The sequence below is a fragment of the Protopterus annectens genome, chromosome 9.part0 (genome assembly GCF_019279795.1).
Source record: "Protopterus annectens isolate FY-2018-M chromosome 9.part0, PAN1.0, whole genome shotgun sequence".
Lineage (NCBI taxonomy): Eukaryota > Metazoa > Chordata > Ceratodontiformes > Protopteridae > Protopterus > Protopterus annectens.
In genome coordinates, this window is record NC_056743.1 from 259,331,781 (window position 1) to 259,358,762 (window position 26,982).

Below are 26,982 nucleotides of genomic sequence, written 5' to 3' on the forward strand. Positions count from 1 at the left end.
CCTTGATCCACTTATGGCACCCATTTTGGCAGTCTTGGATTTTCCTCCTAGCTGCTCCTTTTCATTTGGGGGCCAGCTTCTGTACTGTTAGTTAAGTTAGTACCCATTTCTAGTTTTCTCATTGAGAATGCTACATCTTTAGCTTATTCTGGAATTTGCAAAGGCTTTCTCAATTGTACATTTCTTGTTTGATCTCCTATCAAAGATCCTATTCCTCCTTGGGATCTTACATTGGTCCTTCAAGCTCTGACCTTACCCCCCTTTGAACCTGTTACTAAGGCAGAGTTGAAATTCTTGTACTGGAAAACAGCCTAGTTAGTAGGTATTACTTCGGCCAAGAGGGTTTCGGAGCTTCAAGCGCCATCTTCCAAACCTCCCCCATCTTATTTTTCATAAAAACAGAGTTACCTTATGTACTAATCCCACTTCCTTACCAAAGGTTGTGTCACTAAACACCATTAATCAATCCTTTAATCTCCCTGTGTTTTTTCCGAATTTCCAAAATAAGGGTGAATATATGTTGCATCTTTTAAACGTTCATAGACATTTTGCTTCTACCTGGATAGGACAAAAACTTTCAGGAAATCTGATCAGTTGTTTGCCATTTTCTCAGATTCCAAAAAAGGAAAAGCAGTTGTTAAAGCTATATTGCTCGATTATTAAGAGATGGTGTTACTCAGGCGTATTTGTTGAAACAGTGTTCCTTTACCTAAACCAGTCAGAGCTCATTCCATGAGATCCACAGCCACGTCTCAGGACTTCTGGTCTAGAGTTAAGATATTTGTGCAGCTGCTTCATTGGTGAACTTTCACACCTTTAGTTTGCATTACAAATTTAATATTGTATCCAGGGATAGGGTTGCTTTTGGTTCTGCAGTGCTCTGGAATATCCTTCCATGAGTCTGCCCAGATCTATGTAGCTGGGGACCCTGTTCCACAGGTTTGATGAAGACTGAACAGACGTCAGATAAGGAAATTATGTACTCACCATAACATTCCATCTGTGTTGTCTGCTTCAGTCTTCATCAACCTTCCCTCCTTCCCCCTTCCTTATCTCTGAAGTTGCCTGATGGATTATACTGGGAAACTTTGTTGTTATTTTGAGTTCCTGAGCATCCTTTTTAGTTGTTTTGTTTTGTGTTTGTAATGTATTTTTCTCTTCTGAGAATATTGGGAGCAGACTTGATCTGAGGTATCTGAGAGGAGCTAGGCAGTGTGGATAGGGTGGGAGGAGTTCTAGCTTGGAATCCTAAGCTTGTTGACAGCCAAGTCTGTTCCGAGCTCGGAATGGATACTCACAGGTTTGAAGAAGACTGAAGCAGACAGCACAGATGAAATGTTATGGTGAGTACATAATGTCTTTTGTTCTATTTTATTATTTATTATGAAATGTTTTCTTACCTTTCATTGTGCCTGATCTTTTTAAAGAATACGTTTAACATCTTAAGAGTGTACTTATGGTTATTTTAGTGACACTGGGGCCTCTCCTGAAAGCCTTTCTGCTTTGGTCATACTCTACCATTTGTATTAGTATTAATTTTACTCAGTATAATTGGGTACCCTCGTAAGAGCCTTAGAGTAGCTAACTGGTGGCAGTGTAATTACCCTATAGTCTGGGCAGAGGGGTACAGCTGGTAAATCTTTGCCAGCCTTTCCCAGGTGTGTGTGTGAAAATCAAATATCCAAGTGTGTGTGTGTGTGTGTGTCAGCTAATTGGAACAGGGACAGAGAGCTCCAAAGTGGTCAGTGTGGAGACTCGTTTTGTGCCTGGCGAGAGAGAGCGAGTCCAGCCCAGGTCTGGAGTGTGCTCTTGGGGAAATTGTGCTTGATGCAGAGAGCTGCATCTGAAAATATTGTGTATCCATTTTTGTTCCTAGTGGCCATCCCTCACTAGTATCAGTAGTGAGGATTGAGGATCCTTGATTACTGGCCCAGAGTAGGGAATGTCACATCTTCCACCAAAGAAAAAGTTAGAGAGGCCCTGAATGGCTCCACAGTTAATTGCTTCTGACTCTGATGTACCAACTAAATTTCCAGAAACGTTAGTATGCCAGGTTACCTCTGCCCGTTGCCAAGACCCCATCGTAGGCTGGTATGGCTCTTGAGTCTTTGCAGACTGCTGATAAAGTCGATGAACCATGACTCATTATTTACGAGTGTTCATAGGATCATAGGACTTTACTAGGCTGTCGGCCCCGGAGGTCATTTCAAGCCTAGACTACTCATACACAAATGTACTAGTCAACACCCAGAATTGTATTTAGTAAAGACTGCCCATGTCCAGGAGGGTCGTGGGCAGTATCCAAAGTGAGAATTTACGGTGCCCCATTCACATATCCAGGATTCTCTTGAACAGTGTCGTAGACGTGCTCTGTTTCACATGAATCAGCCGTCCATTCCAAAGATGTGGCAGTCACTGGGACACAATTCTGTCCCTCCAGCATGTCCTATTTAAGTCACAGGCCATATTTAGGTCCTCCGAACAGGTAGCTCTAGTCTCTCCTGATTTATGGATATGCAGCAAGGTCAATAGGTTTGGGTTGTAGATTGTTCTGTAAGCCAGGCTTAAGTCTCGCCTAAGAAGTCTATACAATACAGAGTATAGTGACAGGGACTTTAGTCTGTGTACAGCACATGCTGGACTCCCCTGATCATCTTTATTAGTAACCTCTGAGGTATCTCCAATTGCTGCAAATGCTTTCCTCAGTGCATGCCAAACATGGTGTTGCACTCAATTATGAGTTGGATTGGTTCATAAGTTGGTACTAGGCTATCAGCCCTGGGGGCCTATATAAGCCTAGCCAAAAAGGTTCCCTGGCTTTCGTCACCCAAGAAAGTTAATTTCCTGTGCCCCTGTCGAGCAGTGCTGCAGAAGTGATCCCCAGGGTGAATTTTCTATTTCCCGTCCAGTCATCAAGATTTTTCTTAGAGGGCCAATGAGGAGCTTTGCTTGACATGAATGGGTAGATGTCCTTCATGGATGCATCTGCAGTCATAACAAATGGGTTGTCCTGTCATCAGGCAGCCCTTCAGTCGGCCGGATTCCAAAGTCTGGGTCCGGCTTCGGCTGATGTCGCACTTCACCCGACGACATCTCTGCTGGTCTTCGGGTATAAAGGCATCAGCCGACGCCATTTTCCTCCGTCTTTCTTGCCGCGTGGCGCCCGAAGCAGAAGCTGTTCGCAAGTGCCGGTCGGTCAGATCCAGAGATTACTACTACCGAATACTACTTCGAAGACTTCTAAAAAGCTAAGTACCCCGTTGGGGACTCTTTCTTGCCTCAGCCGATGTCAGAAAAAGTCAATAACTGTTTAACTTGTGGGAAACAAATACCTCATAAAGATTTCCACTCTTATTGTCTGCCTTGCTTAGGCCCAGACCACGACGTAGCAGCCTGTTCGGCCTGCGCTTCCTTCAACCGACGAACGCTTATGCGTCGGTCGGAGTTTGCTGAACAGTTTTTCGGCTCAGACTTTGCTTACATTATGCCGTCGGATCCTCCGACTACCCAAATTGTTAAAAAACGCAAGTTAAAAGACCGACACTCGCGGTCCGCGATTTCGGCCGAAACCACGGTTAAGCAAGCCGCGAGTGTCTCGGTTTCAGCCGAAACCGAGAAAACTGGTCAATCTTCAGCCGAATCCATGGCTACTACTGAGGCTCCTACTACCTTACCTGAATCGGCCTCAGAAATTTTGCCTACAGCTGTGGTTTCTAGTGAGTTATCAGACACCATCCCTTTGGATGTTTCTACCCCAGCACGTGGTGCTGCTAGACCCCCTGCAGCCATGTCTATCAAGGCCTTTGCCAGGGCTAAAGCAGCCAAATCTGCTAAGTCTGTGCCTGTTAAACCCCCCTCACACAGGCCCACTTCTAGTTCACAAATGCTTACTCTGGCAGAAGATTTAATATCCTTAATTAGGGGATCCCAATCTCACCCAGACAGGGCCTCTCAGCCCCAGAAAGAGACCTAGGACAGAGCCCCGAGCCAGTGTCCTCTGATGATTCTGCGGATGACTCCGACATTACAGAACAGCCAGAGGATCCTTTTCTACTTATGAAGACTCGATGCTGAAGAATCCATTCCAGCTGCCTCTCCACCAGAGGAATTTTCCTTTGGGGAAACCTTACATGCCATGAGAGAACAATTTCAATGGCAGGGACAAGATTTCTCAGATTCAAGAAAAAGGCTTAGGACTTTTCTGCATTTATCACAACATAGGCCCTTAGCTATACCTCCTGTTTTGCCTGTTGTGGATGATGCATTTAATGATGTCTGCACTGCTCCTGATTCTTTACCTCCAGCCCCTGCCAAACCTGATAGATTTTACAGGGTTCCAGACACTCACCACCACCTATACAAGGCCCCACTGGCAGACCCCAAAACTATTTCCCAGGGGCCTAAGGCAGTAGCCTCGACCACAGCAAAAAACCCTATTCCTTCAGAAAGGGAATCCAGGTCCTTGGACAGATGGGGGAAAAAAGTTTACACCTCTGCTACTCTCTCAGCTAGAGCTTTAAACTGTCAGTTTCACATGATCCTATACCAAGAGTTTATGCTTGATCAGTTAACTAAAAAAGTATCCTCTGATGAATCTATAGATAAGAAATATGTATTAGAAATGGTGAATAACATACAACAGGTTAGTAACCATTCCTTAAAATGTGGCTATGATGCACTGGAGGCTTCATTTAGATCAGACATGACTGGCACAGTGATAAGAAGACATGCATGGTTGAAAGAGCAGGTCTTACCGGATCATGTTAAAGCTAAGCTATTAGATACTCCTATGGATAAGGCCAGTTTATTCGGTACACCTGCCCAGCAGGTAATGAAGAAAATGGAAGAAAAGGCAAAATCTGTACAAACAGTTAAAGATTTCTTACAGGTTCAGCCCCCAAGGTTTAGCAGGAACTGGCCTGCCAAAAATTGGTCCTTTCCTGACTCCACAAGATCCCAAAGGGGCAGGAATAGATGCTCCAGAGGCAGAAATCAATCCAGAGGAGGTGCCTACAGAGGACGACAGTGGCAAGGTAATAACAGAGGCACAGACACAACCACTACCACTGCAGCAGGACAATCACAGTGACTTGGCTCTAACTCCGCCTACCAGGGAGCAAATAGCAGCACCATTAGGCGGAAAATTAGCCTTATTCTCGAAAAATTGGCACAATATCACAAAAGACAAGTGGATTTTGCAAACCATAGACCAAGGCTACCGGTTCCACTTCCACACCTTACCAGTAAAAAGAGGAATGCCAAACCTGCCTCCAAATCAAAAAATAGAAGCTCTACAGCAGATAACGGAATTAACAAAGATGAGAGCTGTGGAAAGAGTACCAATAACAGAACAGGGCAAAGGATTCTATTCCAGACTCTTCCTAGTACCAAGAAAAGAAAAAAGTTGGAGACCTATTCTAGACCTGTCCATCTTAAACACATATATCATTGTCCCAAAATTCAAAATGCTGACCCTACAGCAACTTCTTCCCATGCTGGGCAAGGAGTGTTGGCTGGTAACTCTAGATCTCAAGGAGGCATACCTGCACGTCCCCATTCGACCAAATTGCAGAAGATACCTCAGATTTCTTGCAGGATCAGAGCATTATCAATTCTCAGCATTGCCCTTTGGCTTATCTACTGCGCCCAGAGTATTCACAAAATGCCTGGCATCAGTAATCGCTCACTGCAGACTACAGGGAATCCAAATTTATCCATACCTGGACGACTGCCTGCTACAAGCGGACAACAAAAGCAAGCTGACAACAGATTTACAAAGGGTCATTTACTTGCTACAAGCCCTGGGATACACAGTCAATTTACAAAAGTCAAGGCTGATACCATCCCAAGCAAGAACATTCTTGGGCTGAATTGGACACAGTAAAACAAATGGCATTCCTAACTGCAGAAAAACAAAAGAACTCCCTCTTTACTTCTTGGCATTAACAAAACAGAACAAACTAACAGCAAGAAAAGTTCTGCAGGCCTTGGGCTTCATGGCATCATGCATAATCTTGGTCCCACATGCCAGACTGCATATGAGAAAACTACAGTGGTACCTAAAGAATTTATGGTCTCAACACAGGCACAGCCTAGAAGCAGAAATACCACTAATTCCATGCCTAAAACAGGAGTTCCTATGGTGGGCTCAAGCATGCCAGTCAAACCCAGGCCTACCCTTCCACAACTTTCGAACAAGCCAGACCATCACAACAGACGCCTCAGACCTAGGATGGGGGGCGCACATGCTGGACAAATGCGTACAAGGATTGTGGACTCAGGACCAGCTGCACCTGCACATAAACCAAAAAGAAATGCTGGCAGTAAAACTGGCAATCCAAAAATTCAGACCATTCCTCAAAGAAGGCCATTTGATGATAAGGACAGACAACACCACAGTCATGTGGTACATCAACAAACAGGGAGGCACTCATTCATACCCCCTATGCAGAATGACTTTGGACCTTTGGAATCTGGCACTCAGCTACAACATCCAGTTACAGGCAATATTTGTACCGGGAAAAGAGAACACCCTAGCAGACATGTTAAGCAGAACCACCTCGGATGCTCACGAATGGATGCTACACCCGGACATCTTCAAGACCATCACAAAGAAATGGGGAATGCCACAAATAGATCTATTCGCTTCCCCTCTCAATCACCAGCTCAAAAAATTCTGCACAAGGACATTCCACCCAATTGCATGGAAGGTGGATTCGCTCTCCTTCAGCTGGAAAGGTCTGACAGCATATGCATTTCCACCTCTTCCCTTGACACACAAGGTATTACTGAAAATCAAAGAGGAACGTCCAAGGATAATCCTGATAGCTCCGAACTGGCCAAGACAACACTGGTACCCATTGCTGAGGAGCATGTCTCAGGAGAAAATGTGGTCAATACCCCTGATGCCTTTGATGTTAACTCAGAACAACTACAGCATCATGCATCCAAACCTAAAAACTTTGCAACTGACTGCCTGGAACATCACATAGCAACAACTAATCCAGATCTTTCCCAAAGGGTTAAAGACATTATCCTTGAAGCCCACAGACCTTCAACAAGAAGGAACTATGCAGGAAAATGGAAAAGGTTTGTCATTTGGAGTGCTGAAAGAGGAAAAGATGTGTCGAATATAGATATTGCTAACATTCTGGAGTATTTGGCAGAGCTTCTACATACAGGCCTGTCCTATTCCTGCATCAAGATACATGCATCAGCTATTTCAGCAAAATACAGCTTTGATCCACCTGTCTTTTCACATCCTCTACTCAGGCAGTTCCTCAGAGGGATCAAGAATGTAAAACCTCCTAGGAAACCACCATTACCAGCATGGGACTTGAACTTTGTGCTAGAAAAGTTGACACTTCCTCCGTTTGAACCAGCAGCAACAGCAGATCTACAACACCTGTCATGGAAAACTGCTTTCCTACTGGCAATTACCTCAGCAAGGAGGGTTTCTGAACTACAGGCCTTAATGGCAGTACAACCCTTCCTAATCTTCCATCAAGATAGGGTGTCTATGAGAACTAATCCTACATTTATGCCTAAGGTGGTATCCAGAGTGTCTTTAAACCAGGCAATCCACCTACCTACCTTCTTCCCCAATCCACAAAACAGAGGGGAAAGAATGCTGCATACCTTGGATGTACATAGACAGCTACGCTACTACCTGGACAGAACCAAAAGTAACAGAAAAACTGACCAGCTTTTTGTAGCCTATGCAACAGGAAGGGAAGGAAAAGCAATTTCCAAACAGACAATCTCCAAATGGATAGGAAATTGCATAAGATTCTGTTACTCCTACCATGGAAAACCAATTCCACAGAACATAAGGCCTCATTCTACAAGGGCTACAGCCACTACCACAGCTTTCTTAGGAGGAGTGGCAACCAAGGACATTATTGAGGCGGCTACTTGGACCTCCGTGCATACATTTGCCAAGCATTATAATTTACCTCTGTATTCTAGATCCCGAGCAGGGTTTGCCACTGCTGTACTGCAAGGGATCCTAACCACACCATAATTTTTCTTCCTCCTCCCCTAGTTGGCTATGGTATTCTACCCATTTGTTATGACTGCAGATGCATCCATGAAGGACATAGTACAGTTTTGTACCTACCATAAATGTAGATGTCCGAACTGGATAGCATCTGCAGTCAGGATTACCCTCCCTCCTTCCCTCTTTGGTACTCCTAGGGTATTTACCCTCCAAATAGCTAGCTGGGGGGGGGGGAGTCTCTTATGGTGTATTTGTTTGTATATATGTACATACATGCTTATTTTTTGTGTTTGCCTTCTATCTTTTTGGAAACATTGGTATTTCTCCAAAATTTAGCCTTCCAAGAGGGCAACTGGCATCTGGGGCAAGAAACACTGAGGAAAATGGCGTCGGCTGATGCCTTTATACCCGAAGACCAGCAGAGATGACGTCGGGTGAAGTGCGACATCAGCCGAAGCCGGACCCAGACTTTGGAATCCGGCCGACCGAAGGGCTGCCTGACGACAGGACAACCCATTTGTTATGACTACAGATGCTATCCAGTTCGGACATCTACATTTATGGTAGGTACAAAACTGTACTTTTGTTCCAGAGTATGGGAAGTCTCTGGGACAGGAATCTATCTCTCCAGCATGTTCCGTTTATTGTGGTGACAAGATTTAGATCCCTGGAGCATGTGGTACAGAGAGATTCGGATATCTTTGTGTAGCATGTCCAACAGCTCTTGGTTTGACATAGCTTTGTATGTTAGGCAGAGATCGCCTCTGAGTAGGCGATATGCGATGGAGTACAGCTGGAGTTCTTTGAGACGGTATGCGTATGGCATCTGTTTGAGGCCGGTAATCCTCTTAGTGAGGTATTTCTGTGGCCTTTCCAATTGTTGTAGGTGTCTTGTGAGATGCATGCCAAACGGGGTGTGAGATACATGCCAAATGGGACATTGTACTCTATAGTGGGTCTGATGAGGGATGAGTAGAGAGGAACAATGACCTCCTTTTTTCTAGAGGAGAACCCTTTTGTGATGAGGTGTGCCACGTAGAAGGATTTCTTGACTACTGTGGCGATGTGGTTATCAAAGGAGAGACCAGTGTCCACCTGTGTCCCGAGGTCTCTCATCATATTTAGGTGTTTAGTGAGTACTGCCTATGTGGTAGTTCATGGGTACGGAGTTTTTCCCAAAGGGGATGACAATACACGTCTTGGCATTGAGCTTGAGGCCATGACTTTGACACCAAGCATTTGTCTCTGTGAGGCCGTTTTGTAGAATGTCTACATCATTGGGTGATTCTGTTATGGCTCCCAGTTCGCAGTCATCTGCGAACTTTGTTAGCCAAAACCTTCTTTGTTGGCCTGTACTTCAGAGAATTAGATGCCGAACAGGAGAGGACCCAGGACCAAACCCTGTGGTACTCCACTCATCACTGGTCTGAAGTTGGACTTGGAGTCAGCTACTTTTACTTTGTGGGTTCTGTCAGTGAGCCAGTTAGCCACCCATCTTGTGACATAGGGATTTATGCCCAGTTTAGTGAGTTTATCTATAATTCCAGAGTGGTGGATGGTATCAAAATCCTTGACGAGGTCAAAATAGGCTGTGTGCACTACCTTGCCCTCATCTACGGCTCTGGTGACTGCTTCAAAGAAGTCAGTCAGGTTTACTAGACATGATCTACCCTTTACAAACCCAAACTGAGTGGGGTCCAGGGTTTGGAGGTTACCTATGTCTTTGTTTATAAGCTCCAAGAGGATACATTCCATGGCCTTGCAGACCAGGCTCGTCAGGCTAATGGGGTGGTAGTTTCTGGGGTCCATGTTGACACCCCCTTTGTGGAGTGGGATAACCGTCGCTGTGTGCCATTCAGTAGGCACATAGCCTGAGGTGAGGCTATGATTGAACATGGTACGTAGGTGGGGTGTCAGTTCGTTCTCTAGTTCGTGCAGTATGCAGCCTGGCATGTGTTCTCACAGTGTCCCTCAAATTTACTTAGGGAAGCAATCCTAGGCTCTCTAATAGAAATCAGGCAGGGTTCTGATCTTCCATGTCTCAAAGGTGGAGTTCACTTCTAAAAGGAAGAAAACAATAAGACTAGGCATGTGGGGAAAAGGAGGGGATAGATTTCTTCTTACTGGAGTTATTCAAAGCTGTTATGTCTTTGAAACCTCTCTCCTTTAGGTCTCCACAAGCACAGGCCTCTGTTCAAAACACGCCATGGTTTTCTGTTCTGAAGCCAAACCAGACTTTGATTCTAACCATTCTGTAGACATCCTCTCAGCTGTATTCCCCAGGGCATATCTCTTCCAGTGAAGAAGACTCTCTGTCACAGGATTCCTCTATTGAGGAAATTTCTTTTAGGGAGACTCTCCAGAACATAATGAAACACTTTAAATGGCAATCCTGTCAGATCTCTGATGCTCAGAAGAGGTATTTAAAGTCTCTTGGAAATGGGTACCCCTGCCCCTTCTCTAGTCCCTGCTGTCCTCGACTCCTTCGAGGATGCCTTTCAGTCCACCTTTTCTGCCCCTGATTCTCAACCTCCAGCTCCTAAAAGACCAGAAGTGTTTTACAAAGTACTTGATGACCTAAAATATTTATACAAGAATCCAATGCCAGATCTTCTGCATTATCTGTCTTAAGCTAAGCCTTCTAAGCTTCTGCCCAGTGCTAATGCCCTAACTATGGACTAAGACAAGCAGGGTTATTGATGGATGGGTAAGGATGTTTGATACCTCTGCTACCCTTGCTTTTAGGGCAATTAACTACCAGACTCAAATGACAAAATACTTGATCTATGTCCTAAGCAAAGTTATGCTGGTCCTTCATACAGCAGACTCAGAGCAGCAAATGCAGAGCTTTACTATTCCAGGCCTACCAAATAGCCAGACAGCATTAAGTGTAATTTCAGTGTTGTAGGTGCTTCTTCTAGGCAGCTTCCACTGGATCTGTTATTTGCAGATATGCATGGATTCAGCTTATTCCTGAGGCTTTCAAATCAAAACTTTTAGACTCTGCCTTGGACAAAGACTTACTGCTTGGTCCTAAGGCTATACCAGTCTGATCAAAACTCTCCAGTACTAAGGTAAGAGTATGAAAGGCTGCAGACAGATTCTACCCTAGGAAATACCTATCTAGATCTACCTACCTCATTAGAAGGAATCCTAGGACATCTCAGAAACTAACAAAAAACCCTAGGAAAAGGTACCCCAACAAACCTCCAGCAGGAAAGACTCACTTTGGAAGCAAAAAAATCTGACTCCCTCTTCAGTGCCCTACCCTCTGCCCTCAGCTCCATTATTATTCTTTTTTCCCCAAAGAGTGTCACTGTCCCTGGCCAGGTGGGAAGCTATTAACACAGACAAGTGAGTCCTGTCTGTCATCAAGGACAGTTGCATCATGTCATGGTTAAGATATTCCCCCTTTAAAAGGCATACCTCAACCTCCTCATAACCATTGTTCCTTCTTACCCCCATTATTCAAAGCCTCTTAAATCAGGGCACCATCGAGTAAGTCTCTAAGGACTTCAGAGGAAAAAGGCTGTACTCTAGAATGTGTGTAGTGCCGAAGAAAGGAGGATAGTGGAAACACTTCCTGGGCATGTTTCTCCTAAACATTTATTTGAAGGTACCATCCTTCAGTATGCTCTCTTTTTACACTCTTCTGCTTTTCTCCCCCTCCCCAAGCTTTCTTAGTGTCACTAGATCTTAAGAATGACTACTTACACATATCCATTTGTTGTTCTTGCAGAAGATTCATTTGGTTTTCCTCTGGCTCTTCACATTTTCAATTTACTGCCCTGCCTTTTGGTCTTTCCACAACTCCAAAGGTGTTCACAAAGTGTTAAGCTCCAGTAGTAACTTTCTGTTGCAGTCAGTGAGTCCAGGTCTTCCCCTACCTGGATGACTTTTTTATCCAGGCACACTCTCTCTAGATATTCTTCAGAATCTATACTTCTCCATCTAACTCCTAATAAGTCTGGGTTTCACTATAAACTAAACTACAGAAGAATCCCATGTGGTCCCTATGCAGGATCTAGTGTTCCTGGACTGCAGATTGGACGCAAGGAAGGTACATGCCTTTCTCATCCAGGAGAGAGTTGTCTATCCAGTTTTTTCCCCCAAAATCTCTTTTCCATGACCTATTGCTCAGTAAGGGAGAAACTACTTTGGAGTTTATGGCAGCCACCATGTGTGTGCTCCCCTGGCCAGACTGCACACAAGGAAGATCCAGTGGTACCTGAAATCTGTTTGGTGCCAGCACTGTCACCCTTTAGACATCCCTATTCCCTTCCTCCGTTGTCTGAAGAAGGAACTGCTTTGGTGGAAGGGACACATTATCCTCGACCCAAGACTGCTATTCATGCAGATGTATGGAAGGCATGGACAAGATCATGCTGAGTGCAAGGCAAATGGCAACCTGATTTACTCCTAGTGTACACAGACAACACCACAGTTAGATGGTTCATAAACCTGGAGACACCAGTCTTACTAACTGTGCAGGTTAGTACAGGAGGCAGGGAGCTTGGCCACCCAGATGAGTATCACACTTATAGGTTCATAGGTTGGTAGAGTATTTACTTCCCTGGGCCTCTGTCTATAACAGGGTGACTGACGTGATCCCTGGGGTGAATTTCCTAACTCCCATCCAGTCATCAAGGTTCCTTTTGAAGGAGGTCAAAGAGATGCTCTGCTTGATATGTATGGGTAGTCCATTCCAACGTCTGGGGAGTCTCTGGGTCAGGAACCTATCCCTCCAGCATGTTTTGTTCATTGTGATGACAAGGTTTAGCTCCCTGGAGTGTATCTCTCTGAAGGATTGGGATTTCTTTAAGTGTAGCATGTCCAACAGCTCTGGGTTTGACATGGCCTTGTATGTTAAGCAGAAATCGCCTCTGAGTAGACGATATGCGACAGAGCATAGGTGGAGTGTTTTTTAGACGGTCAGCATAGAGCATCTGCTTTAGGCCTGTGATCCGTTTAGTGAGGTATTTCTGCGGCCTTTCCAGTTGCAGATGTCTTGAGAGGTACATACCAAACTGGGCATTGTATTCTATAATGGGTCTAATGAGGGATGAGTATATTGAGACAATGACCTCCTTTTTTTCTGGATGAAAAGCCCTTAGTGATGAGGTGTGCCACATAGAAGTATTTCCTGACCATTGCGGCGATGTGGTTATCGAAGGTGAGACCACTGTTCACCTGTGTCCCTAAGTCTGTTAATACACTTTCAGTGTTTAGTGTACTGCCACCTATATGGTAATTCACGGGTACGTTTTTTCCCCAAAGGGGGTAACTATACAGTTCTTGGCTTTGAGCTTGAGCCCATGGCACTGGCACCAAGCATCTGTTTCTGTAAAGCCCTTTTGTAGAATAACCACATCATTTGGGGATTCAATAATGGCTCCCAGTTTGCAGTCATCTGCAAACTTTGTTAGCCAGAGTCCCTTAGTGTTGGCCTGTACTTCAGAGAAGTAGATGCCAAACAAGAGTGGTCCCAGGACTGAACCCTGAGGTACTCCACTTGTCAGTTGTCTGGAGCTGGATTTGGAGTCGGCTACTTTTGCAGTGTGGGTTCTGTCAGTAAGCCAGTTGGCAACCCATCGAGTGATATAGGGATTAATGCCCGGCTTAGTAAGTTTATGTATGATTCCAGGGTGGGGAATGGTGTTGAAGGCCTTGACAAGGTCCAGATAGGCTGTATGGACCACCTTACCCTTGTCCACGCTGTGGAGACTGATTCGAAGAAATCAATCAGGTTCAGGAGATAAGATCGGCCCTTCACAAAACCAAACCGCATGGGGTCCAGTGTTGGAAGGTTGACAATGTCTTTGTTTATAAGTTCTATGATAATACGTTCCATGGCCTTGCAGATCAGGCTCATCAGACTGATGGGGCGGTAGTTCCCAGGATCCATGGTGGATCCCCCCTTGTGGAGAGGGATAACTGTAGCTGTGCGCCACTCAGTGGGCACGAAGCCTGAGGTGAGGCCATGATTAAACGTGACACTTAGGTGAGGTGCCAGTTCATTTTGTAGTTCATGTAGTACACAGCCTGGGATGTCATCTCGTCCCATGGATGCTGTATTCTTAGCTTTGGAGAGTGCGTTTTTTTTACCTGTGCTTCTATTACCAGAATTAGGCAGTCTTTCTGTATTGAGATGGACCCTTTAGAGGGTGAGAGGGGGGTGAAGTTTGCACTGAATCGATCTGCCACGATATTGGCAATATCCTTGGGATCAGTATATTTAATGCCATTCTGTTGTAGCTCAGAGCAGATCTGAGCATTGCCATTTAGATTCTTGACATAGTTGTAGAATGCCTTGTGGTTGTCTTTGGAATCTTTGGCAATTTTATTTTCGTAACTAGCTTCGGAGGATTTTGAGGAATCTCAGCTTCTTACTGAGGCTGGTAAGGGAGTTTTTTGCATCCTGGGATTTTTCCTCTTTTCTGCAACAGTTTCTTCCTTATGTTGTAAAGTTTGTTTATGGCAAGGGACCACCAGATTGGCTTCCTTTTTTTGGAGGAGAGCATCTTTGTTCTATTGGGGATGGCACGATTCATGCACAAGTGGATGTGTTCATACAGTGCCTTAGTGTAGGATTCAGCAGTTGAATTTTTAGTTCCTGTCTGCATTGGTGTCCTGAAGTTTGCCACTTTTGACTTGAGTAGCATGAAGTTGCTTTGGAGAAGTTTTTTTTACAGAGGTTTCCTTACTGGGGGGTGGGGTGGGGGTGGGATGTGGATGTCAAGGGTGATTAGCTTATGGTCAGACGTGACCAACGAGGGGGTGATCATAGGTGTGCAGCATCGATTTCCCATGTTGGTAATGACCAGGTCTAGGATATTGGAACCCCTGGTGGGACTAAGGATTAGTTGATCCAGGGTGTTGGAATTTATGAATTCCAAGAACTTTTGTAGCCACATACATCCCTTCTCAGGTAAGTGTTAGTTGACTCCCCAAGCCTCTCCCTGAAATTTGAAAGAGCCTGTGTAGTAGTATATAATGAATGCTTTCAGCCTATTGAAACATTTTTGAAGGGAAACCAAGTTGTTTATGAAAGACTTAGAAGTGAAGCAGTTGACACAATCTTTATTAAAGCCAAGAACTGCTAATTATGATTAAATGAATTCCAGATGGTGATAGTATTTTTTAATAAATTACTGGGAATAGTGGGCTTTTAAATAATTAGATATTAGATCTACTATTTTAAGTTTGTGCATATTGTTTTGTATTTTTAATGTATTTGAGGAGGTTTGTCTCTTTAAAAAATGTTGGTGTTATGATTAATTGTTATAAAATGAAGTGATGTATTAGGGTGTCAAATTCTGATGAAGCCCCCCCCCCCTTGCATGACTCAATTGCTTAATGTTAAGACTTTATCTTATAATAAAATACTGAATTTTTGATTCTGTGGTTGTAGCCCATTGCTCTGGACTTCATTTTTTTATTTATTTTTTATTCAGGGTGACTCTCGGCGCTAGTCCTTTCTTCATGCCTAAGCTAGTAAACGTGCTGTCCCTCAATCAGGCTATTCACCTACCCACTTGTCAATCCAGAGAACAGGGGGAAGGATCTTAAATTTTCTAGACATTTACAGGCAACTCATATTTTATCTGGACAAAACTAAATCCTTCAGAAGGACTGACCAGCTGTTTGTATCATTTATAAGCCCTAAGCTGGCCCAGGCAGTCTCCAAACTTATTGCAGCTATGATTTATAACTCTTTCTTTTACTTGCAGTATATTAAGACCTTGCCTTCTTGCCCTAAAGTACATTCCACTGGGCAGTGGCTTCCTCTGGGGCTTTTCACAAAGGAGCAGACTCCAGGTTTATCTTAGAAGACTGCCCCTTGATCCTCTATACATACCTTTACCAAATACTAGAAAATTAATGCTTTCTCCTGGTCCAGGACAGCATTTGTTTGCTTGGCCAATCCTGTTTGGACTGCTGGACAGCTTTTTTTTTGTAGCCAACTACCCCCCTTCCTCCTCCTGCTTTGGAAATCACCCATATGTCAGGAGTACTGCAAAAATGATTTCAGTCAGGACATAGTACTGTTGTATAAGAACTTAACAGTAGATGTCCTATTGATCATTGTTTCAGTATTCCATTCCACTCTCCATCCCCTGTTCTCTGTCTTATTTATTCTTCTCTTCCTTTAACTTCTGCTCTCATTGCATGGTAATGGAGATTTCGTACATATTCGAGTGACACCCCTCCTGGCTGACCAGTCTCCCTTTGTCAGTAGTCTACAGGCCGCTAACTTGGAGATAGTCTGAGTAGCCATGCACCTGTGTCTGTGTATATTCCCCAATGCATGGGAGCTGGGGTCATGCGTTGGACATATGTATTTAGGAAGGTAAAGCTTTGGTACCCTGGCTGGACATCAGCAGTGACAACCCATATTTCAGGAATATGTCAACAGTGATCAGCAGAACATCTACTGTTATGGTAATTCCTTACTTAACTGCACTTTTTCAGGGGCTGTGAGTAATGAGGTAAAATGCATTACATTAGGTTAATGTTTCTGTTGATCACAGTGAAGCATTATTAGACATACACCCAGTCAAGAGAGCAGTTGCCCTTTGGGGTGGGGGTAGGGGGGATTGGGTCAAGTCTGTCTGAAAGTAGTTATATAATCACAAGATTACAGTTGAATTATCACAAATTTGAATCATCTGAGACAACACAAGTATGTGAAAAGCTTAACTGCATTACCCTTGCCAGTTGTTTTTCTCTTGGTTGCATTCAAGCATTGGAGGTTTACTCATTCAGAAAGTGGTGTACGGGGCACAAGGTGGGTGGTACAGTCTGTGTATGAAAGCTGAAATATTATAAATTTAAGAAAAAAATGTATATTTTGTTTAACAGTTTGAGACCCTCTTGCATTCAGAGGAGATTTTCCCTTTTCAGTAGTGGCTTATTCCAGTGGGAGATGCTCTGTGCATAATGAGCTAAAATTACTGTGCTGTGATATTTCATAAATGAAATTAAGCCTCAATTCGTGTTGAGTTTCTGGAATTATTTGTTATTTAGTTGTATACCTATTGTGTTTTTCTCCTTGGTATTTGATTTGGTCCACAGCAAGCTGACATGTATTCCTTTTTCTCATAAAGGCATCCGTTCCATTACCTTTGCACTTTAAAGGAAATGTCCACACACATCCGCACTTTAATTCAACCTCGATTCTTTTCTCCCTACCCTCCCTGGTTTAGTTTCCAGAAACCAGCATGTACTTAGTAAAACTTTTAATTTCTTTGCCTTTGAATCAGACAGGAAGGGAAAACCTGACCACCTTTTTCTAAGCTCAACCTCTAGCAGTCTTTTGCAGAAGAATTTGTGTATGTTTGCCTGAAATGCCATACTTAAAGGGATTATCTGTAGTGTTTCATTTTACTGACACTTCTTACAGCCTTATGTGGCAGTCCTGAATCCTGCTGATGTAAGCAACAGCTGTAAAAATATGCAGAGTGTTGTAAAACTTTCTTGTGCCTTTTCTTTTCTGCAAAAAAAAAAAAAAAAAAAAAAAAAAAATAGTACTTGTTAGTGGTATTCATTTCTGTAAGTGCAACATTTTTTACAGGCAGTAGTGTTTCATTCTTGCATGTGTCACTGAAAAGTAAGTTGACATCTGCAAGCATTACGGTTTTGATGAAGGATTATTGGGTTAGAATAGAAAGTAAGCAGATCAGGTAGTAACAATGCAAGAATGGAAGTGGAAGAATTTACTGCAGAAAGATATTTGAGCTTCTGTTAAAAAGTACCTATTTTGAAGAAGAAGTGTTCTGCATTGTAAGCATAGAAATAACGTAGTTAGAAAGGAAAATAATTTTGAGCAAATACATTCCTACAACATGTTCAGAACTTAAAAAGAAAAATAAAATCTTCCCACTCCAGAAACTGAAAGGTAATCCAGAAAGCTCAAATCAAGTCTGCTTTCTCAACTTTTGGGTGACTTCAACTACCGAAATATAGACTGGGAACATTACTCAAGCCCCAATGTTCTAGCCCAAAGGTTCCTGGAGTTCATAAATTCAAATGCCATGGAACAACTAGTCACCGTTCCCACAAGAGGAGAAAATATACTAGATCTCATCATCACAAACATGGGGACAAAATGCTCCACACCGGAAGTATATCCCTCATTGGTGATCACAAACTTATCTCACTGGAAATCCACATCCAGCACCCACCCCAAACAAAAAAGACCACAGTGAAGAACTTCTCTAAAGCAAACTTCACACTACTCAAGACTGGTGTGGTATCCTTCAAGGCCCCCGAGCCAGTGGAAACCACAACCCAAGCTGCGGAAGCTCTTACAAATGCCTTCTACGAACACCTCCAGGACTGCATGGATCAGGCAATCCCTAATAAAACCAAGACTCTTTCCACCAAGGGCAAATGTCCAGTCTGGTGGACCCCAGCCATAAACAAACTTTACAATAAGAGGAGAAAGCTGTTACATGATAGAGCAAAATCCATAAAAGAGAAGACACCCTTGATCATTATTAGTAAAAAAAATACGAGCACTCATAAAATCATCCAAGGCCAACTTTGAGAGAAAAATTGCAATAGATTCAAAAGACAATCATAAGGCCTTCTTCGCTATGTTAGAAACCTGGGTGGAAACTCCCAGATAAATTAGTCCAAAATGATACAAAAATCACTGAACCCACAGACATTGCCAACATACTGGCAGACAGGTTCAGTGCAAACTTCACCCTCTCCCCTAAAGGTGAGATAACTATCCCAGCGGAGTGTAGCCACCCAGACATCTCAAATGCGCAGGTGAATGCTGCTCACTCTAAAGCTAAAACACAGCATCAATGGGACCGGATGGTGTCCCCAGCTGTGTGCTACACGAACTCAACGAGGAACTAAACCCGCATATAAGGCAGCTGTTTAATCTTAGCCTTACCACAGGATATGTGCCCAAGGAGTGGCGTACGGCAACTGTGGTCCCACTCCACAAAGGCGGTACCTCTACGAACCCTGGTAATTACCGCCCCATAAGCTTAACAAGCCTGGTCTGCAAAGCTATGGAGAGGATCATAATGGAACTCATAAACAAAGACATAGGGGAATTGCAGACATTGGACCCGACCCAGTTTGGCTTTGTCAAGGGCAGATCATGTCTTTTGAACTTGGTCGACTTCTTCGAAACAGTCACCAAGGCCATTGATGAGGGAAAGGCAGTCCATACAGCCTACCTTGACCTTGCAAAAGCTTTCGACACAATACCCCACTCGAGTATTATAGAGAAACTTACCAGCTTAAATGTAAACCCATATGTCACAAGATGGGTTGCAAACTGGCTAAAGGACAGAACCCACAGGGTTAGAGTTGCTGGCGCCATGTCAGACTCCAAGCCGGTCACAAGTGGTGTCCCACAGGGCTCAGACCTTGGCCCCCTGTTGTTCGGCATCTACTTCTCAGAAGTACAGGCAAACATAGGAGGACTATGGCTGACAAAGTTTGCAGATGACTGCAAACTGGGCCCATAGTGGAAAGTACATCGGACACAGATATCCTTCAGAGGGGTCTCACGGAAACTGATAACTGGTGCCAGAGCCATGGCCTGAAGTTAAATGCCAAAAAATGTATAGTCATACCCTTCAGGAAAAACAAGGTAACCCCAAGCTACCATATAGGTGGCAATCCATTAAGCACAGAAGAGGTTATCAGGGACCTGGGGACCCAGGTTGACAGTGGCCTTTCTTTTGGCACTCGCATTGCTAAAGTGGTTAGAAAGACCTTCTACATTGCCCACCTGATCATGAAGGGATTCACATCCAGATCAAGTGAGGTCATTGTTCCCCTGTACTCTTCACTTATCAGACCAATGATCGAGTACAATGCCCCATTCGGGATGTATCTCACCCGACACCTGTAGCAATTGGAGGGACCCCAAAAGTTCCTCACCAAAAGGATAAAGGGACTCCAAAATCTGTCATATGCTGCCAGACTGAAGAAACTCCAGCTCTATTCAGTCGCATACCGCCTGCTCAGAGGTGACCTGTGCCTGACATACAAGGCCATGTCCAACCCGGAATTAATGGACATGCTCCACCTCAAAAAATCCAAATCTACCAGATCCACTAGAGCAAGTGACTTGAACCTTAGCACGGATATAAATAGGACATGCTTGAGGGATAGATTTGTCACCCAGAGACTCCCTATGCTGTGGAATAAAATCCCGGTCCATGTGAGGCAGAGCACCTCGCTGGCTCTGTTCAAGAGAAATCTTGACCGGTGGATTGGAGATCGTAGGTTTACCCCGGGAATCATCTCTGTGTCACTGCTGGACAGAGGCACAACAAACTAATGGGCACAGTATTTTTTTAACATAAGGGGTGGCATAAGCCACAAAACTTTGGGCTAGGCTTATAAATGCCTTAGGGCAAATAGCCTAGTATAAACCTATGAACCTATGAACCGTGACCCAGTGAGTGACAGGACTCACGGAAAAACAAAGTATGAAGGATTAGTGCAAGTAAAATCTGAGTATCTCTCTGTCTCTCTCTGATGCCCCCTCTATGAGAGGAATAAAGATGCCTTGTTGAAGTTTGGAGAAGTTTATTCAGTTAAGTTGGTAGATGGATGAGTTTTTTTTCACTTCCCCTTGCACCAGTATACTTGTGCAATCCCTTCCCCTGAACCCCTTCCCTAACAGTCCAACTAATGAAGACAGAAAGACATGGAACGCGCGCAACACTAAATCCATCCTCTTATCTAATCTGAACTCTAACCCTAAACAGAGTACACTCTCACATGTAAACTCCCCACTATAACAGAATATTGTACATTCCGACAAACACCAGTTTTTCAGACAGAAAATTCATTCATCTACACACTTCCACACTTGCGCAGTAGAGAGCTTGAATTCAGTCAAATGTGATTGTCACAAATGTGCGGTCACACAACTTTTGTCACTTGTTTGTGTGTTGTTGCATTGTCAACCAAAAGAATTACAACCTTGCAACAAGTATACTGGTGCAAGGGGAAGTGAAAAAAAACTCATCCATCTACCAACTTAACTGAATAAACTTCTCCAAACTTCAACAAGGCTGTTTGCTGAATTTCCTGTTTGCACTTAATTTTAAATCGTTTTTTTCTTAAAACTTGCATATTTTCTGTCCTTGACCTAGCACTCTTGTGTGGGGTCATTTACTGCACTGTTATAACTTGATATTACTTGTGAACCTCTGCTATCTCTGTAAAAACAAAACAAAAAATCTTGCTTTTTCCCACTTTTCTGAGAGTTAAAAAGTTCAGTTACAGGCTTGCTGTTCCTGAACTGTTTGAAAGTTTCTGTGAGGCCATTTTGCTTGGGCTGAAGGAGGGTCTCTGTGTTTATCAGTGGGAGTGACTAACATTGAGCAGCTTCCCTGCCCCGGAGAGGTGGTTACTGACTTGAAACTGTAGTTTTATTGGCCACTAGGGTCATTTCCATAACTCCTTCATTTGTCCTCGGAGGAGTGGTTTAGGGCAGTGACTTGTGGTTTGTTGGCCAATTTGGGTCATTTCCTGTCTTTTCCAGCCCCTGCTATAAAGATTTAGCCGATTTAGCTGAGTTGCTACTGTTGCACACTAGGGCAGTGCCGGTTAAGCAGGTTTAAACTATTCAAAGTCCACTCTTCAAATTTTCCCTTAAAACTACCTTCCTCGAACTATACTACTGATCTAATCAGCGTATCCTATAATTAAAAGATCATCCCTACTTGACTCCAAGTAGACTATTCTCTATCTGTTAAACGTAGCACTTGCTCCTACAGTACTTATTACCTTGATCCGGCACTCTTGTCATAGATAGTACCCCAAAAAGGCAACCCCATTTAATCTTTTTAAAGTTTTTTGTCTATTCCTTCTAGCATGTCGAGATCAGTTGCTAGTGTCCTCTCCTGCTCAGCTGGTGAACCTGGGAATATTGAGGCAATGTTACAATTGCCTCATGCCTCCCACAAAACACAAATACATGCGAGATGCAACTACGCCAAACTGGAGGCTGAGCTCTCAACATAGGACTGGCAAGACCAGTCAGGAGGAGAAGGTTACCACACACACTATAGACCCAGTCTCACATATTACCATTACAACCTCAAATCATACACATAAACACACAAAGACATACTGGAGGCTCTGATCAAAATCTACCAAAACAGCAGAGGCCACCAAAGCAGACACCCAAACAACCACCACCTCAGAACACAACACCTGCAACACATAGACCTCACAGTCAGAGTGTCAAACAGTCACAGCCCTTAAGGCCAAACACAATGCCAGACACCTCCATAGTCAGACACACTGGCGTCCCGCTCACCAGACTGAGTAAGGAGAAGGTCACAGTAAGCTGCCTGTCGGGCGCTAGAATCCGCCACATAGCACTCAGGTCTCTCAACAGCAGGTACAAATATGATTCAGTCATTGTCCACGCTGGTGTAAATGACCTGAGACATGAAAAGAGACATTGAGGAGCTCTCTGATTATGTAGCCCAGACAGGTATGACCCTGACCTTGAGCAGTATCCTACCTTCACCAAGAATGATGCCACAATACAGAGATAAGATGATCAGCTTTAACAATTGGCTTAAACACTGGTGTCATTCAAAGGGGATCCAGTGTCTGTCTGCCTGGGATGACATGCTGGACAAGCCACGCTCTTGCACCTGTCACCCTGGGATTCGGATATTGGCAAAGTGCCTTTTTTAGGCAAGGCTCAAATTCTAAACCTACCACCCTAGAACACAAAAAGGAAAAAACTAAGGGTAATGCTGCTCAATGCCAGAAGTCTAAATCTCAAAAGGCCCTTCTCAGTATGGAGAACATCGATGTCTGTGCTGTGACAGAAACCTGGTTCAAGGCTCCTGAGAGCACCCCGCACTATCAGGTTTTACCTCATATCATTCTGGACAATACCAAGAAAGGAGGGGGTATCCATATTCATCAAGGACACCCACACCTCAAGACTGGTGGCAACCACGATGCATCGGAGACCATCCAGGTGCAATTAACCATAGGCAAGACTGCTCTGCAAATTGTAGCATGTTACAGGCCACCCTCACAAACTCAGACATGGCCTTCCTGAAAACACTAGAGGGATAAATGTATCACCAAACACCATCATACTAGGTGACTTCAATTACCCTAATATAGACTGGAAGACTACTCAAGCCCAAACACCCTAGCCCAAAAGTTCCTGGAATTCATAAATTCAAATGCCATGGAACAACTAGTCACCATCCCCACAAGAGGAGATAACATACTTGATCTCATCATCACGAACATGGGAGCACAATGTTCAACACCGGAGGTGTACCCCTCACTGGTGAGATCAGACCACAAACTAATCTCGCTGGAGGTCCTCATCCCACCCCACCTGAAATAAAAGACCACAGTAAAGAACTTCTCAAAAGCCGACTTCACACTTCTAAAGACTAGTGTGGTCTCCTTTAAGGCCCAGTACTCAAGCCGCTGAATCACTTACAAATGCCTTCTACCAGCACCTGCAGGACTGCATGGATAAGGCAATCCCAAGCAAAACAAAGACTCTTTGTACCAAAGGCAAGCATCCAGTCTGGTGGACCCCAGCCATAAACAAACTCTACAACAAAAGGAGGAAGCTACTACAAGATAGAGCAAAATCCTTAAAAGGTAAGACACCCTTGATCACTATAAGTAAAAACTAAGAGCTCTCATAAAATCATCCAAAGCAAATTAGAGAAAAATAGCTAAAGACTCAAAGACAATCATAAGGCCTTCTTTAGCTATGTTAGAAACCTGGGAGGAAACTCCCAGATATGCTCAGAGCTAGTTCAAAATGATGTGAAGATTACTGATCCTACAGACATTGCCAACATACTGGCTGACAGGTTCAGTGCAAACTTCTCCCCTCCCCAAAAGGAGATATCTATACCAAACGATTGCAGCCCCCAAACATCTCCAGCCCAAGTGAGAACTGCTCTCTCCAAAGCAAAAACACAGCATCCATGGGACCTGATGGTGTCCCTCCATGAACTCAAATTAAACCCACAGCTAGGACAGCTGTTTAATCAAAGTCTTACCTCTGGATTGCAACTGTGGTACCACTTCACATGCCTCCACCGACCCTGGAAATTACCATTAGCTTGACAAGCCTTATCTGCAAAGCCATGGAGAGGATCATAATGGACCTCATAAATAAAGACATAGGGAATTTGCAGACTTTGGATCCAACCCAGTTTGGCTTTGTCAAAGGCAGATCATGCCTTTAAACTTGGTTGACTTTTGAAACAGTCACCAAAGCCATTGATGAGGAAAGGCAGTCCATACAGCCTACCTCGATCTGGCTAAGGCCTTCGATACAATACCCCATTATCATTGAAAAACTCATCAGCTTAAATGTCAACCCATACATCACAAGATGGGTTGCAAACTGGCTGAGTGACAGAACCCACAGGGTCAGAGCTGCTGGCGCCATGTCAGACTCAAAGCCTGTCACAAGTGGTGTCCCACAGGCTCAGTCCTGGGCCCACTCTTGTTTGGCATCTACGTACAAGCAAACACAGGAGGGTTATGGCTGACAAAGTTTGCAGATGACTGCAAACTCATAGTAGAAAACACATCTGACACAGATATCCTTCAGAAGGGTCTCACAGAAACGGATAACTGGTGCCAGAGCCACGGCCTAAAGTTAAATGCCAAAAATGCATAGTCATACCCTTCGGAAAAACAAGGTTACCCTAGCTACCAAATAGGTGGCAATCCACTGAGCACAGAAGAAGTTATCAGGGACCTGGGGACCCAGGTTGATAGTAGTCTGTCATTCGACACCCATGTAGCTAAAGTAGTTAGGAAGACCTTCTACATTGCCCACCTTATCATGAAGGGATTCTCATCTAGATCAAGGGGTCATAGTCTCCTTTACTCATCACTCATCAGACCAATGATTGAGTACAATGCCCCATTCGAATGTATCTGACCCGACACTTGCAGCAGCTGGAGAGGCCACAAAAGTTCCTCACCAAAAGGATAAAGGGTCTCAAAAATCTGTCCTATGCTGCCCGACTGAAAGAACTCCAGCTCTATTCGCTCAGAGGTGACCTTTGCCTAACATACAAGGCCATGTCAAACCCAGATTTGATGAATATGCTTCACCTCAAAAATCTAGATCCATCAGAGCCACAAGGGCGGGAGACTTAAACGTGCTGGAGGGATAGATTCATCACCCAAAGACTCCTATGCTGTGGAACAAAATCACATGTGAGGCAGTGGCCTTGTTCAAGAGAAATCTTGACCAATGGATGGGAGATACCAAGGGATTACTCGACAGAGGCACAGAAAAATGGGTATAGTTCCCCATACTAAAGGGGTGGCCTAAGCCACAAAACGATGGGCTAGGCTTGTAAATGCCCTCTGGCAGATAGCCTAGTATGAACCTATGAACCTATATCTGTAATGGAACTATACCACTGTGGCCACCACCACACCTCTGCATAATGGCAAAGGTGGAATGGTACACCTGACATGAGTGCTGAGCTGCTTGCTAGTTTTCAAAGGTGGAATTGATGTTTTTATTTTTGGACTTCTGAAAATATAATACAAATACTTTTCTAAGATATTTACTAATAGTGGGTGGTTGTAATTGATTCCTATTCATAGACATTTCACTGTGGTATACTGGCAGATTGTAAAATTTAGTTTCCATTAGAGGTAATTATATTGATTTTCTTCAGAGCAGGGAGTGGAACACGTGTCCAGAAATTGCTGAGCTGTTATTGTACCAGAAGTAAAGGGATGTTTCTACAAAAATACTGACTCTTTGTCACCAGAAAGCTGAGACCACGAAAAAACCCTCTTGGCTAAAGCAGTATGGCTAAACCATCTTCAGTGTTAAGATACTTTTAAATTCTTGAAGGTGGAATGGTATATGTACCAGAGTAATCAAGATTTTTCCCCAGAAGGATTTTCTAAGGACTGTCAGAAAGTGATTGCAATATGAGTTTCTTTTCTAGATTGCAAAGTTTTGCAGGCATTTCAAGTGACATTCAAAGGGTATTCAGGGCCCTGTGCATTTCTTCTAAGGACTGGGTGTGGAAAAAGTCATTGTGTTAACTGTAACTGTGGATGCCTTTGATCTTGCAGTGTGCCATCACTGTGGTCAATAATTCAGTTAATTCCCTGGGTAACAAAGCTAAACTAAAAGGAAGGGTATACTACCTACCGTTGAGAGGACTATTTGATGTTTTTCAGGGTGAGGAATGCGTAGTGTGTTGCGTTACATCTGAAGTAAAAGTTATTTTAAAACAGTTTTTGTAAATGGAAACTGTCATCTTTGTATTGAAGATGCTGTTGCATCCATGTCATTGTTGGTGGTTACTAATGCACTGTATTCTAAATGGCTGTAAATCCAGGCGTCTTGTGTTGTAAGTTTATCAGAAAATGTGAAAAACAGTACCAGTCCTAGAATACTTGAATTTGAAGAAGGGACAAATTAATGTCATAATGACGATTATAAATTGACTAAGTGCAAAGTATGTAAAGCACTCAGTTTAAAATAATTGTATAATTTTTTTTTTCATAGTACCAAATATATAGTAGTGTTGTGATTATGGTCCTAAGAATACTATATTTTTGTGTAAAAGTAATAGTTTCATTCTCATTATATATTGGGCTTTGGGAATTGCTTAAAATTATTTTTTTAACATTCAACATACAGTTGCTTCTTTATCTTTGAATCTAGTAGAAAAGCAGGAAATTGTTGCTAGGGTTTCCTGAATATTTTACAGCAATGTGCCAGCCATTTTGGAGTAGGAACCATTCATATACAGGAGACAAATAGTCAAAAAGAGTATAGGGGCATGGCCTTCTTTTAAAAGATCAGCAGTAAAATGGCTAATAATATAAAAGGTTTAAGTTATGTGATGAGACTAAATGCAAGAGTTATGGTGAAAAGTTAAGTAAAATGGGGAACAATCCAAAATGTTGTAGCGATGCTACTGGGACAAGTCAAGTAA

General features: G+C 43.5%; 1 protein-coding gene across 1 annotated transcript in view; it reads left to right on the forward strand.

Moving 5' to 3' along the window:
* The window catches only part of NAT10 (N-acetyltransferase 10), a 1,889,152-nt gene that overhangs the window by 1,194,653 nt on the left and 667,517 nt on the right, over positions 1-26,982 (forward strand). The gene's annotated exons all lie outside the window — the stretch shown is intronic.